This window comes from Lemur catta, chromosome 1 (genome assembly GCF_020740605.2).
Source record: "Lemur catta isolate mLemCat1 chromosome 1, mLemCat1.pri, whole genome shotgun sequence".
In the NCBI taxonomy this organism is placed as follows: domain Eukaryota; kingdom Metazoa; phylum Chordata; class Mammalia; order Primates; family Lemuridae; genus Lemur; species Lemur catta.
The window spans coordinates 93,889,284-93,904,439 of record NC_059128.1 but is presented as its reverse complement, the minus strand read 5'-3'; positions in this window follow the sequence as shown (position 1 = coordinate 93,904,439).

Here is a 15,156-nt window from a genome sequence, read left to right as displayed (position 1 = left end):
CCAGACAGTGTGCATCACACTCATCATGTAGGTATACACCCATCCCCTCTCCCCACCCCCACCTCTGTCCAATACCCAATTGGAGTTATTCCCAAATGTGCACTTAGGTGATGATCAGGGAAACCAATTTGCTGGTGAGTACATGTGGTGCTTATTTTTCCATTCTTGGGATACTTTGCTTAATAGAATGGGTTCCAACTCTATCCAGGAGAACCAAAGAGATGCCATATCACCATTATTTCTTATAGCTGAGTAATACTCCATGGCATACATATACCACATTTTACTAATCCATTCGTGGATTAATGGGCATTTGGGTTGTTTCCACATCTTTGCAATTGTGAATTGTGCTGCTATAAACATTCGGGTGCAGGTGTCTTTTTTATAGAATGACTTTTGTTCTTCTGGGTAGATGCCCAATAATGGGATTGCTGGATCAAATGGTAGGTCTACTTGAATCTGTTTAAGGTATCTCCTTAATGCTTTCCACAGGGGTTGCACTAGTTTACAGTCCCACCAGCAGTGTATGAGTGTTCCTGTGTCTCCACATCCATCTCAACATGTATTGTTTTGGGACTTTTTGATAAAGGCCTGAGCTAATTATTTTATTCCATGCTCTCTGAATCCTCTGCGGTCATCAGTCATTTTCTCCTCGGGAAAATCACACACTCCCTTAGATCAGTGACCTTTCTTGGGACCTGCGTGTATACATCATTCTTAGGACATGTTTTCTTTAACTGAATATAGCCTCACATACTGGGGATAAAATTTGGGGATTGCTATGGCTTGAATGTGTCCCCTCCAAAATTCAGGTGCTGCCAGTGTGACAGTATTAATAAAGAGGTGGGGTGTTTAAGAGGTGATTAGGCTATGAGGGTTTTGTCGTGACAAATGGGATTAGGTGCATCTATAAAAGGGCCTGATGGAGGGAGTTCACCCCTTTTGCCTCCCACTACGTGAGAATAGTGCTCCTCTCCTGCAGCAGATGCAGCGTGCAAGGTGCCGTCTTGGAAGCAGAGACTGGACCCCCACCAGAAAAGGAAACTGCTGGTGCCTTGACCTTGGACTTCCCAGCCTCTAGAACTGTGAGAAATAAATGTCTATTTCCTATAAATTACTCAGTCTGTGGTATTTTGTTATGGCAGTACAAATGGATTAAAAGAGGGAAAACAGCAGTTGTTCCAGAACAGTTTCTTCTAAAATTATGCTACTTTTCTTTTTTCTTGGAAGCAAACCTTTTTCACAAATTGTACTTTTAAAATTTAATATTCTCCTACTCTATCTGTGGCCCCTTGCCCCTTTTTCTTCCATGCATTTTGTCTGTGGTGCAAAACTGACATTTTTTCGGTCTCTGATGCAAGTAACAATAGCATCTAATTAATACCCAGCTACACTCAGGCAGAGGCAGAAACCGTTCCTTCCGCTGTCCTGTGATAGCTGCCTCCCCTTTTTCTCACTTATGTTCCTCTTCGCTTTATTTGGTGCCCTTCAAATTGCCTTCCTAAAACACAAAATTCCACATCGACTAAAAAATTAGTTTAGAAAATAGATGGTGTTTAGTAAGTCCCCAACTACAAAATCCTGCCCAGCCTCACCATCTGGGGCTTACACAGTTAAACCTTGAGTGGGAACCGATGCTCCCTGCTGGGAACTCAATTTCTAGGCCAATGCTTCTAAAAGATGGTAGATTTTTTACTCTTTTATTCATTCATTTAAAAAAGAACATTATCTAGGTTTAAATAGAATTTGAACTTTGGCATTTAGGAGTGGGGAGTATTTTGGAGATAGATGTCTTTTTTTTTTTTTTTTTTAAACCAATTGAGGGATGGACTGTCATTCATCCTCCCAACAGAGAGACCAGAGATCCTTTTATTAGAAACTGACTACTGCACATCCCAGGGAGCCTAACTGTAAACCTTTGTTGTTTTAGGAGGGTCCCTGGTTCTGCCCAAGGCCAGGCTGGCACCGCAGAAGCCCTCAGTGGGAAAGAACCACACACTAACTCCCCTGGGTGGCGTGGTCCAGGCGGTGCTTTATTTAGATGAATCCACACAGAGATGCTACAGTTCAGTCTGGGCATATGATTATATGGTTTTGATGCCATGTAGCCTTATAGGAAGTCAAGGGCGCTGACTGTGAATCCCAGCTCACACCAAATTTACTGTGCCCTGCCTCAGTTTCCCCTTTTCTCAAATTGGAAGTGTAACTAGCAATTACCTTGTAAGTATGATGATGATTCTATCCTGGCCCCTAAATCCCTTTTTAAAGAAACACGAGCCTTTACTGTAAATGCTACATAAATCCAAGGTTTTAAGCGCATTTGGGCCGAAACCAGCTTTGAAGTCAGGCAGGAACTCAAGCTCCATTCTCTTCTCTTCCTTGAAGATCCAGTGGTGCTAAAGAGAACATGCAGCTGTGAGTAGCCTGGGGCAGCCAAGAAAAAGGAAGAGAAGGGGTTACTTTCAGTTTGTTCCTCAAGCCCTGGTTGAAAGAAAGGTGACTCGGTGGATCCCAGGAAGGGAGGGTCCACTCAGCTTTTAGTGTTTTCCGAGGTCCCTTTTGAGGTGGGCACCGACAGGATAGGCTCAAAGCAAGGCTCCCTATCTAACGTGAATCTCTATCAATAGTCAGGAGGTGGCGACGACTACTGTCAGGACATTCTGATTCTTAGAAAACTGTCATTGTACATACACCTGAAGTCAATACAGCACCACACTTCCTTGCATCAGACACACCACCCCCCAAACCAGGCAGGCGCATTCAGAAATGACCTCCTTTCTGAGAGCTCATTCTTCTGGAACATTTTTCATTTCATCCTTTCAGGGCTGTGATATTTATTTTCAGGTATTACTTTTAATTTCAAAAGTAACTTATAGGCCAGGCGCGGTGGCTCACGCCTGCAATCCTAGCACTCTGGGAGGCCGAGGCGGGTGGATCGCTCGAGGTCAAGAGTTCGAGACCAGCCTGAGCAACAGCGAGACCCTGTCTCTACTAAAAATAGAAAGAAATTATCTGGCAAACTAAAATATATATAGAAAAAAAAAAAATTAGCCGGGCATGGTGGCGCATGTCTGTAGTCCTAGCTACTCAGGAGGCTGAGGCAGTAGGATCGCTTAAGCCCAGGAGTGTGAGGTTGCTGTGAGCTAGGCTGATGCCACGGCACTCACTCTGGCCAGGGCAACAAAGCGACACTCTGTCTCAAAAAAAAAAAAAAAAAAAAAGTAACTTGTAATTCAATTTAATTTTAATGGTTTCATATATACACACATAGGTACACGTGTGCACACACACACACGTGTGCACACACACACACACATAGCTGGTACAAATTCAAATACTGTAAAAGGATACTCAACAAAAAGTAAATGTCCATCCCAGTCAAACACCAATCTATTCCCAGTTTCCTGTATATCATTTCAGAGCTATTCTATGCATAAAATAGATATTTTAAAGCATTTTTTAAAAAAGATGCACTATTCAATTTTAAAGCTAGTTTACTCAAGGCAAGGTAAAAAAAAAATTTTAAAAACCTATGGATTAAAAAAGAAAAAAAAAAGGCCTGGGGTATAATTGTTTTAAATGATGTGTTGATGTGTTGAGTTTAAAAATATTTTGATGTGTTACAATGCGTGGAAAACAAGACGGTGTGAATCATCGACTGTCCTGAATAAACTGTCCAATATGAATATGTATTTTTGTGTTCACTGTGGCAAGGTCACCTTAACGAGTTTGCAGAATGTTATACAGAAAACACAAAGCCACCCAATAAACCGGAGTGGGCAGGGAGGATGGAGGAGGAGCAGAAAGCAGACTGTCTCAAGAACTGTGGCTTGGAGAAGAGGTGCTGAGGAGGAAAAGAGATGAGCAGAGGTAGGTGAACAAAGCTCTGGGCTGCTGCTTCCCAACAGGATTCTCTGCAAAGATGGAGACGATCACGCCTGTGCTGTCCAATATGGCAGCCACGAGTGCTATCCAGCAATGGAAATGGGACTAGTGAGACTGAGGAACTGAACTTTTAATTTCATTTTGTTTTCATTAATTTGAATTTTAAAAGTCCTGTGGAATAATGGTAACTGTACTTAATAGTGTAGCTCTGGGGTTTGCAGCGTCTTTGGGGGGCATCGAGGAGCTTAGAAAGAGGAGAATGCCAAGGTGGGAGGGGAAAAATGAGAGTTACGTAAAAGCAGAACAGAAAAGAAGGAAGGGAAGGAGGAGGAGAGAGAGTGAGATGCAAGCAGAAAAGCATAGACAGCTAGGAACAATTGTCTTAAGGGATAAGTGACCCCTGGGCCACTGGCTGGGACTTTCCCATCACCTCTGGCCTTATTCTGAAGTCTTCGGCGACAGCAGCACAGGAATGGTCTCTGGAGGGCTTCTTTCTGGAGCACCAGCCCCCCTGCTGACCCCGGCAGGCCCGCAGGCCTTAACTACCTTATCTGTGAAGGAAGCAGGGTCCACGGGCCCAAGGACTCCTCCATACTCATGTGTAAAATAAAAGTTTATTCCAAGGAAAACCCACAGTTTTGATATACCACTAGGTGTCACCATTAACCAAAATGAGTTTTTATTTTTTGTTGTTTTTAACCTGTGGAATTTGGTGAAAAGTTTCTTCTCTGAGTCTATAGTTGATCTATACAATTTATTTAGGTATTTTCTTACTTTGTCACACCAAAAGCAAAGAGGTGTGTGCTCTGGGAGCCTGCTGAACAGGGATATTCATTCTAATTTGGTTTTTCTTTGCAGTTAAAACTCTGCTGAATACCACAAATGCGTGTGTGCGTGCACATGTGGTCATTCATTCTTAAACATTTACTATGTGCCAGGCAGGGGCCTCCTGTATAGCTGTGTAAGTTGTGCACTGCACGACTCCGGAGTGGGGGGGCACTATTCACATAGACCTCAATGTGAAAGATGCTTCTTGAAGTTGTGCAGCCCAGCTGCTCTGCAAGACTCTGGTTGGGGCCATGGGGACAAAAATCATAAGAAAGACATGGTCCCTGCTTTTTCCAACCTCTCTATTCTACCTCTTAGGAAAGTTTGTTAGTCTAAGACCTTATTTGTAACTAGAAATATCTATGCCCTATACAAATTTTGAGAGTTATACACACAATAGGGAGCTGTTCCTTCCATCCTTGTAAGGACAACTAAAGTTTAATTCCTTTTCAGAAAAGTAATACCCTTCTCTAAGCATATTTTATGAATAACGCAATGTACTACACCAGCTGGAAAAATCAAGTCATGGCTTTTGCCCTTGAAAAATTCAAGAAGAGGCTTAATCATATCCAGGACTCAAAATAATATCCTTAAGTTTTTCATATCCAAACCTGACCTTTGAATAGAAAAGGGGTAGCAAGTTCTGCAAGATGGTTCAACACCAGTGATCCCAGCACTTTGAGAGGCGCGGTGAAAGGATTGCTCGAGGCCAGGAGTTCCAGACCAGCCTGGGTAACACAGCAAGACCATGTCTTACCAAAAATAAAAAAAAGTTAACCGGGCATGGTGGCGACCTACCGTAGTCCCATCTTCTCAGGAGGCTGAAGCAGGAGGATCACTTGAGCCCAGAAGTTCAAGGCTTCAGTGAGCTATGGTTGCAGCACTATATTCCGGCCCAGGTGACAGAGCAAGACCCTGTCTCTGAAAACAAAAAAAGGAGTAGCAGCAATTGGACAAATTGAACATAAGTCTGGGGACCAGGACCTGTAGAGCACCAGTTAGGTTTTGGGGTATAACAAACTACCCCAAAGCTTAGTGGTTTGAAATAACAACATCTATTATTTTTCATCATTTTGTGAGTCATTTGGGCAGTTCTTCTCATCTTGGTTGGTGTGGCAGATCTCTGAGGTCTGTAGGTGGCTCAGCTGTGGCTGGCTGGCCTCCCTCACATACCTGGAGATTGACAGGCTGGTTGGGGGATGGCTTGTCTCTGCTGCATGTGATCACTCATCCTCCAGCAGGCTAACCCAGGCTTCATTTGCTGTTCTAAGCACAGTGGTCTCAGGGTACGAAGGAGCAGCAAGAGAGCTCAAGCTCCAATATGCAAGCACTTTACAATCTTTTCTCGTGTCACATTTGCTCTTGCTCCATTGGCCAAATCAAGACACATGGCCAAGCCTGGAGTCAGTCTGGAAGGTGTTACCCAAGCATGTGGATACGGAGAGGTACAGACAGAAGAAACTGAGTGCCAGTGCTACAAAACCCTACTGAAGAGAATTAATTGAATTTCTCCTTATCTCAGTTTTCACCAAAATGACAATAATACCTCATTGATCTACGGCCCAGGGATGCAAAAGAATAAATATATGGAAGAAATTGCTGTATAACATTCAAAGAAAATATAAATATTATTCATCCTACTTCAGTTTGTTCATCTACCTTTTTCATGTCTCCTCCACAACATGGGTAATCTATCCACAGGGATGTTAGTAATCCCACTTTGTGGAAATTCCTGTCAAAAGCAAAGGTAAGAATTTCAAAATAAATTTCCGTTTGTTTTCATAATTTTCACCTGTAAATAGGTACATTTTATGGGCTGCGTGTAAGGACACCCACTAAGGGTATAACTAGCAGAATTATTCAGGAGCAGACACCCAGGAATGTCTAGCCACATGCTAACTTTCATGATTGCCCCTATATGTTAGACTTTGCAGACACATTTTGTTTCAAATAAACACTGCACAGGTTGAACATCTGTTACTATAATGCTGGAAGGACCTAATCAGATGAGAGTGACAAGGAGTTTACAGCATTTGTTCTCATTCCTACTTTTTTTTTTTGAGATAGGGTCTCGCTCTGTTACCCAGGCTGGAATGCAGTGGCATCATCATAGCTCACTGCAACCTCAAACTCCTGGGCTCAGGTGATCCTCTTGCCTTAGCCTCCTGAGCAGCTGTGACTACAGGCATGCTCCACCACGCTTGGTGAATTTTTCTATTCTTTGTAGAGACAGGTCTCACTCTTGCTCAGGCTGGTCTCAAACTCCTGGCCTCAAGTGATCCTCCTGCCTCAGCCTCCCAGAATGCTAGGATTACAGGAGTGAGCCACCACATGCCTGACCCTTCCTATTTGCATGTTGCTGACTATTACTGAAGATAACACCACCTCTGCAAATTTACACTGAATCCTACTGGAACCAAGATTAGCCAAAAGTATTACTTCACCCTTACTAGTGACTTCTTTTTCCTACAATTTGTGATGTCTATCATTTAATTTGATGAATAAACATTTATTGAGCATCTACTCTGTGTTAAAAATGGAACTAGAGATAGAGATATGGAAAAAACACAGTCATTTGCTCTTCTGGCAACAAACTATAAGGCAAATCTGACAGATAAGTGTGCTGGGGAGCACTGAGGAAGGAATTATTTACACCAATGGAATGAGCTCGAGAAGACTTCACAAAGATGACAACTTTTGTTCTGAGCTTTGAAGAATGAGTAGGATTTCTCAAGGTGAAGAAGGGGAGAGAGATTCCATGGAGAGGGAACTATATGGTCAGCAGATGTTTAAAGTGCACGGCATGCTCAGGAAAAGATCACCCAGGGTAGTTTGAGTGTGGGCATGATGTGGGAAGGAGACGAGGAGGTGAGGCCAGCTTGCCAGAACTTTGAAGGCTGTATTAAAGAACTGACATGGGGAACTGCTATAGCCTTTGATTACAACATTCTCATGATCGTAGCTATTTTAGAGATGTCATTCTGGCTTCTGACAAAATGACAACCCAACAGGAAGTACTGGCTCTCTCTCTCAACCCAGTGCTGGGAGTGCCTCTAGAGGGACAGCAAACGGTTGGGTCCCAGGGTGTGTGTTTATGTGACTGCAGACCACAGGGATGAGGGAAAGCGCCAAAGGTGGGGAAGCTTTTATCCTGGGTTCTTTTTCTTCCGCATATTTCCATGAGCAGATTATGGTCTACACCAACCCCACTGCAAGACAGAACAGAATCACCAGTCCTGCATCAGCAGCAGATGGAACTTGCTCGTGGTTACACCAGGGTGGGCTTAATCCCTGGGGACAGGAAGAAAATGACCAGTGCAGATAGAGCCACCTTCCTTCTAAGAACTGCCACTACTCAACACAGTTCTGGTATAGTATTGGTCTTGGCCAATATGATAAGAAAAAGAAGTAATAGATATATGGATTTAAAAGGAAGTAGAAAAATTGTCATTATTTATAGGTGATACGATCATCTACATAGAAAATTTCACGGATTTAATAGAAAAATTTTTAAAACTAATACTCATGTTCAGCAAGGATGTCGGGAACAAGATCTACTTACAAGACCTGTAGTTTTCTTCTACATTGGCAATGTTCAACCAGAAAACCTGATAGAAAACATCAGAACTTTCACAAAAGCAACAAAACTACGAAGTACCTAAAAATCACCTTAACAAAGAATTCAAAATAAATTTTTGGAGAAAAATGTCAAACTACTACAGGATCTAACATAAGATTTGAATAAGCAGAGGGATATGCCATGTTGGTAGACAAGACATCTTAACATGTAAAGATACCGATTCTCGCAAAATTAATCTAAAAATTCAAGGCACTTTCAATATATACCCAATAGAAGTTTTTGAGAGAACGAAAAAGCATAGTCAAAATTTATATGGAAGGAAAAAACCAAAGTCCACAACTAGCTGAGTCAGTTTTGAAAACAGAGCTAAGAGGAATGACTTGCTCCTGATGTACTGCAATGCTTACTACATAATAAAACACCATGGAAGCACACAGAGCAAGGGAGAGGGAGTGCTCAGCAATGCATATGTGTGAGTTTATGTGTTTGGGTGTGTGCACCTGATGTATGGAAAACGAGTCACTGGGGGAAGGACGGGTTGCTCAGTAGACAATGTAGGGAAGACTGGCTTACTATGCAGAGGAAGATTAAGTTGGATCCCCAAATCATAAACAAAGGTGAATGTCATATGAATTAAAGATATAAATGTGAAACATACCCCTACAAACATATCAGAATATTTATGACCTTAAAAGTGAGGAAGAATTTTTTTTTAAAAAAAAACAAAATCTAAAAAGTATGACTATATTCTCCCCCAAATGGATGAATTTGACTATGTCAAAATTTTTTTTTTTTTTTTTTTTTTTTTTGAGACAGAGTCTCACTTTGTTGCCCAGGCTAGAGTGAGTGCCGTGGCGTCAGCCTAGCTCACAGCAACCTCAAACTCCTGGGCTTAAGCAATCCTACTGCCTCAGCCTCCCGAGTAGCTGGGACTACAGGCATGTGCCACCATGCCCGGCTAATTTTTTCTATACATATTTTTAGCTGTCCAGATAATTTTTATTTCTATTTTTAGTAGAGATGGGGTCTCGCTCAGGCTGGTCTCGAACTCCTGACCTCGAGCGATCCACCCGCCTCGGCCTCCCAGAGGGCTAGGATTACAGGGGTGAGCCACCGCGCCCGGCCTGACTATGTCAAAATTAATGATAATGATGGATAGTGTTATCAAAATGAACTGGTAGGTGATAGACTGAGAAAAAATATTTGAGACTTCCAAAACCAGCAAGACAGAGACAGAGACTACAACAGGAAAATGGGCAAGGGTATGTGACTCATCAAAGAAAATCCACTAGTTTTGCTCAACCTCACTAGTAATTAGATACATGAAAATTAAAACAATAGCAAAATATCTCTTTTGACCCATGAGATTGGCAAAATTAGGAGATTGAATAATATCAAAGTCTGGCAAGGTTGTAGGGAAACAAAAAGGCAGAGCTATTCTAGGGCTTGTCACAGATAAACCAAGCCAGACACTAAGCAAAGGCAGCCAGGGCAGGTTTTATTCAGAGAAGACTGCAACAGGGAAAAAGAGTACAGTGGGAACTGAACTCAATACCGGAAACAAAAGGCTGGAGATTATTTAAAGGCTAAGGGAAAGGCACTGCGGGGTATTAAAGGGGGTTGGTCCCTGTGACTAGGCCACCTGAACTTGTTAACTGGCGCTTATCTGGAGAAGAAACACACTTCCCCTAAAGCAGGTACCCAACACAGTCCCTTTTCCTCCCAGAGGGACTAGGAAGGGAGAGATAGCTCTCTGAAAATTTGCATTTCAAGGAAAGGGCTCTCCGGTCCTTGAGAAAACTCTTTTGGGTGGTAGATTTACATATCAAAGGTCAAAGATAATATTTATAATTGCAAGCTCTCTAAAGTAACTGCTCTAAGAGGGGCTCACATTCATAGCTTGGGATCTCAATCCAGCAGCACTGAGCTTTCAGGCAGGCATTTTAAGGGGGGGGATGGGGTCATCCTAGGGACAGGCTTTAAGAGGCTGGAAGCCATGCTAGAGTTTGGCCAAGTCTCTTAGTGCAGGGGGTTTGGACGAAGTGGTTGTAGGGAGAGTTCTGCAGATCTCGGAATTTACTCTCTGAAAGTAAATATGTATGATGTTGTGACTCAGCAATTCTACTCCTGGGCACATGCTTCAGAGAAACTCTTGTTCAGGTCCTGAAGGAACAGGAACAAAGATACTCATTTCACTTTAGTGCTGGTAGCAGGGAGTGGGGGCATTTGCTAGGGGAATGAATGAGTAGATGAGGTTTACTTATCCAAATGTGTGTTTAAAAACACAGACCACACAAAATAAAGTATTTTGTAAGTTCACCTACATATCCAAGAACATAATATCAAAAACATTAGAGTGATGGCCTATGGGAGGGAGGGGAAAAATAAAAGGAGACAAGAGCAAGTCCTTATGCAGATGGAGGATGGGTGAGCCATAACTCCACTCACTGCCCTTGAAGTCAGAACAGGAAGAAGAGGGGTGAGAGGAGGGAGAAATAGGCACAAAGTGTGTCACTCTGGCAGGCCGGACAAAGAATGAGGGGCTAGGGTGGGAGAGCCCAGGGAAGAGGTGGTGGGCAGACCACGTGAGAGATGCTGGTGGTCAGCAGTAGAGCAGAAGCCATGGAAATACAAAGGATCAATGCTGATTAAGGCCCTACCAAGTGCTAGGCATGGTTGTTCTTTCATTCTGTTTGGGGATGGATTCCCCGAAGCTCCCTAAAGGTGGAAACATTTATAATGGATGGTACACTGAATGTGGGGTGGAGTCCAGGTTGGCCCCAAAGTTTCTAACTTGGTGAAGTCGGAGGAGGATGGTGCCATTATCTGAACTGAGAAATAAGTAAGACGAGAAACACATAAAATCACATTCATAGCTTGGGATCTCTTCAATCCATCATTTTGAAAATCAAGATTCTAAGAAGATATTCCTACTCAGGAAGAGAAAAGTGACATTCGTTGTGCTCCTAGTAATAATTACCATTTTCATAAGAATAAAAAAGTTCAGTGCTTATTACACGTGTTAGATACGGTGCTTAAGATGTGTACACCCATTAGTTCATTCACAACCCTATAAAATAGGTACTATTACTATCTCTGTTTTTATTAATTAGGAAACTGAAGCTTAGAAAACTACTTGCCCGAGGTCACGGAGCTTGATCCGTTCGCCCTGATATGTTAGCTACTATTGCATAGGCCTAATTTTCATATACTTGTCAAAGTATTCCATGAATAGGCTTACCATCTTCATTTTACAAATGTGGAAAGTGAGGCTCAGAGTACTGAGATAACTCTCTCAGCTAGCAAATGGTAAGGCTGGCATCCCAACCTAATGTCTGTGCTCTTTCCGTGATACACATCTGCACACCTCTCTAAACTACTGCTCTATTTCTCATGCTGCTAATTCAAACTCTATCTATTGGTGAAAAGAACCTAAAGAGACATATGAACCAATTGCAATGCATGGACCTTGCCTGGATCCCAGTTCAAACAAATGGGTAACAAAACTACTTAGAGGACGACTGGGAAAACATGACATTAAAGCATTATTGTTGATTTTTGCATGTGGTGGTCACATTGTGATTGTGTTTAAACGGGGTATTCCTTTTATAAGAGAAATATGTGCAGATGAACTACTACCATGGTTCTCAAAGTGTGGCCCCCAGATCAGCAGCATCAGCATCATCACATGGGAACTTGCTAGAAATGCAAATTCTTAGCTGCACTCCAGACCTGCTGAATCAGACTCTGGGGGTGGGCCCAGCAATCTGCGTTTTAACAAGCTCTCCAGGGGATTCTGATGCTCACTACAGTTTGAGAACCACCGAAATAATGTGATATCTTGAATTTGTCACAAAATAATTTGGGGAAGGGGTGATGGGTATGTAGGGGTTCATTATAACTATATTCTCTTTCGGAAATTTCCCATAGTGTTTGGAAGTTTCCCATAATAAAGAGTTTTCAAAAATCCAAATCATTTTCTCTTCGATGTCATCTAACCACTCTGCCCCCTCTGCCCTTGTTCCTCTTAGTTGCCAGCTGCCCTCCGTCGGAAAGTTTCCTCCTGGATTCAGAAATGGCCTTTCTCCTGAATGTCCTTATTTGCCTTGTTTTCCAAATATCAGGAGCTCCTCTGTGCTTGCCCTCTCTCCTTGTCCTCTCTGCTAACGTCTTTAAAGGACTCTTCTCAGTCACTGTTTCTCCCCCCTCAGTGTTCTTTTTCCCAGCTTCCTCTAGTTTCTGTTTGCCCTGAGGTTTGCAGAACCTGTTGTCCAAGATCTTGTCTTTGCACGTGTGCTGTGTGATCTTTCTGCTGCTTCTGTCGGCACTAGCAACTGCTTTTCTTTCTCTTCGAAAACATTCGCCTCTTTCGCTTTCTAAAAATTTTCATTTGTGTAGTTGTTTTAGTTTGCAACATATTTGCCACTTAAAAAATCCAAACAGTAAAGAAGTGGAACAAGTGAAAATGTCACCTTGTTTCTCAGGACACTATCTTCCTTGTTAACATCCTAATGCTCTTGCCAATCCCTCCATGAGGTCTGAGTCCATTCCTCCTCTGACCTCTAGCTTAGATCCCCCAGGACAGCACTTACCACGTGGAACTGGAAGACCATGGCCCATTGATTCTTCAGAATGAAGGATGAAAAATGTTACAGGGAGAGGAGTCCATGCGATAGAGAAGAAGAGAGTGAAGGGAGAGCCGGGGAGTGAGTGGGAGGAGGGTGGTTAGCAGCTGCCTGGAAGTGAGACAGGAATTAAATGTCCAGGTCTGACGACTCCGCCAACCTTTTTCCTCAATGGAGTGTCCTTGGTCTTGGTCATGTCTTGAGCTCTGTTAGGAGTTCTGAGGTCCAGAAGCTTCTTTACAGAGACTACTGATGAAACGCTGTTCAGCATGTGGACTTAGAATGAAGACTCGGTGACAGGCACCGTGGCTGCCTCTGCCCTTGGCTGTGGGCTTGTACCCACGCTGGAGGCCATACGTCCCCACGTGGCCAGCATGACAGGTGCACTCACTTCCTCTTCTTGTCCCGGTCAAGCCATCCAACCACGGGCTTAACAACAGTCTACCTGCCATCATATGTATATGGATCCTTCAGATAAATATGCATCTTTGCTGCTCTTCTAGAAGTTCCCTGACCTTCCTGAGGAAGTCACTCAAGAAACTTGACTCCCTATTTTAAATCACTAGTCTCCCAGGCTTCATGACTTCTTGAAACTTGTCTCAAGATTTTGTCAATATTAAAATAATTAAGACTATGCAGAAATGTGGGAAAATATTTATAATCCAACATTAGTTTTTTTAAAAAATAGTAAACACTGTCGGGCGCGGTGGCTCACGCCTGTAATCCTAGCACTCTGGGAGGCCGAGGCAGGTGGATCGCTCAAGGTCAGGAGTTCGAGACCAGCCTGAGCAAGAGTGAGACCCCGTCTCTACTAAAAATAGAAAGAAATTAGCTGGCCAACTAAAATATATATAGAAAAAATTACCCGGGCATGGTGGCACATGCCTGTAGTCCCAGCTACTCGGGAGGCTGAGGCAGTAGGATCGCTTAAGCCCAGGAGTTTGAGGTTGCTGTGAGCTAGGCTGATGCCACGGCACTCACTCTAGCCAGGGCAACAAAGTGAGACTCTGTCTCAAAAAAAAAAAAAAAAAATAGTAAACACAATATGGTATATTTTCTCCATAGTGACCAGGTAAATTTTTTTTTGTTGACATAGATAAGAAGAATGGAACATTCAAGAATGAAGACTTATTGCCATGGATTGGATTGGACCATTTTTTTTTAAATTGTCCTCTAAATAACTTTGTTTATAAGAATCATTTGGCTGTGCTATTTCCCTATCCCAGTTCAATGTTTAAAGTTCTGTTTCCAGTGTTGGCCAGGCATGCTCTGCCCAGCATCAGACTCTGGGCATTGAATCTGCACAAAATCATCATGTTGCTCCTCCCCTGGTGGAGGCCACGAACTCATCTCTCATTTCTCCACATCTCCCATTTTTTTCTAGACGAGAGCTACAAGGTAGCACTGCTCCTTCCATAACTCTTCTCCGGCCTCTTCCCATGTTCTTAGCATTCCCTTCTGCTGACAGCTAGGTATGTAAGACTGTTATGATGGGATTTCTCTCATTTGCTCTCTCTGAATTGATTTCTTTCCTATAAACTGGGCCTGTGTTAACTTGTTTTTTTTCTCTCAGAGGCAAAATGAACCCAGGAAGCTTCCTTATCACAGACAGATCTTATGTCCCCACGGGAAACAAACAATCCCATAGTTACAAGCATCGATAAACTTTGTCATTATGTACTATGAAGTTCTTCCTAAAACATTTCAAAAGAATTTTACAAATTTTCACTGGGATTAAGTGGCACAGTCCCTGTAATAAAAATGGAGTGACCATAAATACCATAAAATGGTATTTCCCTTACCCCATTGCCCCCAGAGAAAACAAAATTGGAAGAGAGCCCAAGTCTCTGGGGTGGTTTGAATTTTCTGATTCTTTGAACATTCTTTAAGAACTCTGAGTGTATCTTGCCATCATTTCTACCACTTATAAAATCCTAGATAGTAAACAGAGCTATGCAATACCAAAAACAAGTTTTACATGTCTGTGTTAAAAAACTGAGATGTACGCATAAATAGTCCAGTTGTAATCACTGCAAAGTGAGGCCCAAACCTTATTTCAAGTCAGGTGGGCATAAAGAAGTGACTCCATAGCTTAGATTTCTTTACTCGTCTCAGAGGGCTTATCATGCGGCATCTCCTTGCGGAAGTGCCTCCAGTTCGCTGGCTGAGTCGCCTTGGCTGCCTACCTGCGCTGCTGGCCACTGGACACACCTGGGCCCTTTCTAAGGGTTTGCAAGG